The sequence below is a fragment of the Arvicanthis niloticus genome, chromosome 1, assembly GCF_011762505.2.
Source record: "Arvicanthis niloticus isolate mArvNil1 chromosome 1, mArvNil1.pat.X, whole genome shotgun sequence".
NCBI lineage: Eukaryota > Metazoa > Chordata > Mammalia > Rodentia > Muridae > Arvicanthis > Arvicanthis niloticus.
Window position 1 is genome coordinate 123087570 of NC_047658.1, and position 4401 is coordinate 123091970.

A 4401-nucleotide genomic window follows, 5' to 3' on the forward strand; every position below is an offset into this window, starting at 1 on the left:
TAGGGGGAGAGTACGGGAAGAAGAGAAGAGAGTTCAAAGAGGAAAGATGGCTCAGAGAGAAGGAAAAGAGAGAGAAAGCACAAAGAAGAGGATCAAGGGAAGATACGTGTGTGTGTGTGTGTGTGTGTGTGTGTGTGTGTGTGTGTGTGTGAGAGAGAGAGAGAGAGAGAGACAGAGACAGAGAGAGAGAGACAGGGAGAGAGAGACAGAGAGAGAGACAGAGAGAGAGAGAGACAGGGAGAGAGAGACAGAGAGGGAGACAGAGAGAGACAGGGACAAAGGCAGAGCAGAAAAAGGAGCAGCAAATGAAAAGGGATTGAGAAAGTGCATGTCCCAAAGGGCAGAGGTTTATGGGAATAAGAAGCTGGGGGAAGGGAAGCCCTTGAGCTGGAGAAGTTTAGCTTAGGAGCCTGGTGAGAAGAGCTGAGAAGACTGAGTGAGCCTGGAGGCTTTGGTTTGCTAATAGGCACCATAGCTAGACCAAGTGTCTCAAGTTTCTTTTGGATCTGACACTGATTAAGGACTAAAAATGAATCATGTGACCACACTGTAAATTTTCTTTGACCTGCTCATGGTCATTGGGTAAGACAAAAACTTATCCTCAGCCTCTAGTCTGAGGCATCCCACCAGCATCTCTTCATAGAACAATACACTTGAATCTATCAGATTTCTTCCTGAATATTTACAAAGCTAGACTAGCACCACAAGTATGTTTTCAAGCCTTTAATCGAATAACAACAAATAAAACAAAGTACCAGGGGCTATTTTGTTGGCTTCCCTGGTCCAATGACAGACTGTCCAATGCTTGGGGCATGTGGCCACAAAATGACTGGTCAGTGAGAAGCAAGCCAAGCTAAATAAATTATGTATTTTGGCCCAATTAGTCGAGTCTATTCATTCCATTTTTAAAGATTTACTCATTTAAAAGTCTCTTTTAAAAGTGGTGTTTCTGTTGCCATAGCTCTGTGCCATTACTGGATTCCGTTTAGTCTGATGGGCCTGAGGGATGGTTGAGGAGATAGGAGCTGGCTGAGGAAAAGTGGAAATATAAAATAAATTTCAGTTGCTCCACAATTTCACTCTAGATTCATTCAAGGACACAGGATTCACCATTTGATCTGCGGAACGTGACATTTAATGAACACAGGAAAAAAAAAATCTAGGTCAGTGAGTTAGAATAGAGGTTGAAATTGGCCTCGTTTTGCTTGCCAATTTAGGATCGGCAGAGGCTGCCGTCTGCCCAATGTGCCGTAGCCATACATGTCTCAACTAGCTTCCGACTGCAGATGGTGTACCCTGCTTGGCTCTTGGGGTCAGCTCAGGGTAAAGGGATCTCATGACACAAGTTCTCTGTACTCAGAGTCTAACTACTGCGCAGCACTGGCTCCCACAGCCACAGATGGAAATTGGCTAAACAGGTGCATGTCAAAGTTGGTATTAAGGCAGCTTAGCCCTTTGTTTAATGAGTGGGTGACCTCATTTTATATTACTTCATTAATCCATCCAGATTTTAACATGCTTCTACTTTGAATGCGATGAAAGTGAAGGACACTATGATGATTGTAAACACCGCACAGTCCCCCCCCCCCCCACCCATCCAAGGGCTGGAAGAAAAAAGCCTGAAAGATGCCAAGGGACTACAGCCAGGCCAGTGCTTCATTGAACTTCATCTTGTCATCTTCTTGACACTGCTGCTATAAACACCAAGTACAGCAGCAAGCTGGGAAGGGACATCTCAGCAGGGGACCTGGCCTGCATCCAAGGGAACGGCCTTGGGCTGTTTGGCCCTGTTTCCCCGCTCCTTCCTTCTGGCTCTATTTCACTTAAAACTGTACAGAACTGCTTTCTCTTCCCAGTAGTGACCTCACCCCATACAGCTGCAGAGACCTTTGTCCTATTCCCCTTGGCCTTCCTAATTGCTTGCTTAGCTCTCTTTCCCTCAGGGTCCATGTCTTCTCTTTTAGTCACCTCAGTTGGAAAGTTCAAAAAGATCCCCTCTCCAGAACTCAGAAGCAGGATAACTCACCATCCTAGGGCTTCTCATGGTACCCAGCATTCTGAAACCTTGGTGAGACAGAGAAAAAGTTGGTCAGAAGCAAACACAGGCTTGCGGGCTGCCTGTCATGCCAGCCTCCTGCCATGTCAGTCACTCCAGCATGCCGTGGACATCTCCTTGGCATGGATCAGCTTCAGGCTGCCTGGGACTTTGCAGAGCTCTCTCCAGGTGCAAAAGCCAGCCTTGCTTCAAGCAGAGGAGGTGCCATTAAGTCATCTTCCTATTGCCTTTCAGACCAGCTTGGAATTACAAATAAGCCAAGAGCTCCAGAGCAGCCGCAGTGCTTGCTGTCAGGTTATTTGTGTCCCAGGCTCTATCTCAGTTCCTCTATGCCAACTTTCCCTTTTAGAAAACCCACAGGTTTTCCAGGTCCCCCTCTCCTGCTGCCAGTGACTATGCATTAGCACTTAGCGTAAATGAAACACATGGCCTCCCCTTCCCTGTCCTAATAGAAACACCTTAGTTAAAGAATGACAGGCTAATCTATTGCACGGTACTTACTGTGCTGATGCCGTTTTACATGGCTACTCTTTGAAAATGGTAACTGTATCAGCTACTTCTTGGGAGAATGACTGGAATGGGCATGTGGCTGTGGTGGAGATAAGGAAGATGGAAACTAAGTTACAGTAGCTAGGAGAGAGACAGGAAGACCGGCTCTGGGTGTACATTTGCTCTAGTCTGTTAACTATCAGCCAAGAGCATCTTGTCTTGTGCACTGTGTCTTATTGCTAGTCACCACAAGTCAGAGTTTTATCATCTTCCAATGAAGATAAAATGGAGGGAAGGGGAAATTTAATTATTTGGCCAAAGGCTCATGGTGGGCAGGTCAGACCCTCTGTTCTAGTTTTCTGTTAAGGCCTCATTTCATGCTTCTCCACATTGCCTCTATAAAGAATTTGGAATGATAAAGAAAGTCGGTAGGGTTTAAACTTTAAATTCTTAAAAAAATAATTAAAGGAGCCTCACACCTTAAATATCTTCAGAAAGCCATGGAGCCAATAAACGTCTAAGTGTGTAGTAGCCCACCGGAAGTGAAGCTGCCTTCAAGTAGATTAAGGGCTTTTCCACAGACATGACATGCTAAAAATAGAACATTTACTGTTCTCCCTGCTACATCGTAAGGATGTTTACCTCCCATCTTGCTTCTTGTAAGTCTAGAGATATCCTTGGTAATAAGAAGAAAGCAATACTTCTGGGGTCCACATGAGCTTAAAACATCATTTCTTTCTTCCTCATAATGCTGTTTCATTCTGGAAAGACCTAAGTTTGTTCTCTGGCTTTGTGGCGTTGGACACCTGGGAAGGGGCTTGTTGGAAAGACAGAAGGAAGAAGAGGCATTTAAGCATTTACAGGATCTCTATGACCTGGGAATTAGTATTTTTAACCACACTTTAACCATATACAGAGACTCGAATACAAGAACAGAGGAATAACTTAGCTACCTTGCTAGCTAAGTCTTCTTAATCCACCCACAATCCATGGACTGTTTGGTTTTATGCACCTTAGTGCATCACTAGGTTAGATGTGTGCATCTCTAAGTCTTGATAAGATAGCCAGTTCCCCGAGACGTTAGGGATCATCGACCTTCTTGTATCTAAAGAGGGAAAAAAAACAACAGGAGAAACGAGATTTTCCCCAAACTTGCCTTAACTATAAACAGATTTACCATGCGACCTCTCCTTTGATTTTGTTATGCATGCCCACAGAAAAGGCGTCAATGACCATGTCTGCTGACTCAGTCGTTGTCTACTCAGTCAGGTTTCATGAAATCAAGGATCCAGAATCCTATTATGATCCATTGAAAGGAAGAGGCACTGGAAGTCTCTGGATTCCAGGAATGGTTCCATAATCCTGAGGTCATAGTAGAGTCAGAAAGACTCTGCTCAGTAGAACCAGCAAACAACTACACGGGAAGAAGTTGACAGGTTCACAGGGCCCAGAGCCCCAAGGTGTAAGTCAATGATGTAGCACTCTTATTGGTGCCACACAAGGAATTGGATTTTATTCATAGCTAAGAGCCACTTAACAGCATTTACACCAACAATGGAACGTATACACAGAAGTGGTCCAGTAAGAAAAAAATGGACTGCCAGTGTTTTCTCCACACCCACATCCACAGAAAAAAACCCCCTTCTGATGGCAGTCTATACATTTTAGATTTTGATAATACTTCATGTATTTTTCTTCGACTATAATTACACACAATAGAAACATGGACAAGTCTCAGAAGTAGTGGTTTACTGGAAGTCCTGGGTCATTTAATCCTGCCAGTGTTTTCTCCACACCCACACCCACAAAAAAAAAAAAAAAAAAAACCCATTCTGATGGCGGTCTAATCATTTTAG

General features: G+C 44.2%; 1 long non-coding RNA gene across 1 annotated transcript; it reads right to left on the bottom strand.

Moving 5' to 3' along the window:
* Positions 1-789: 789 nt before the first annotated feature.
* On the bottom strand, positions 790-3346 carry LOC143441077 (uncharacterized). The gene is made up of 4 exons (XR_013108319.1): positions 3188-3346; positions 2558-2645; positions 2027-2064; positions 790-1029 (listed from the first exon to the last, which is right to left on the bottom strand). It is a non-coding gene; the product is annotated as an uncharacterized LOC143441077 (long non-coding RNA).
* Between the last annotated feature and the right edge of the window lie 1055 nt (positions 3347-4401).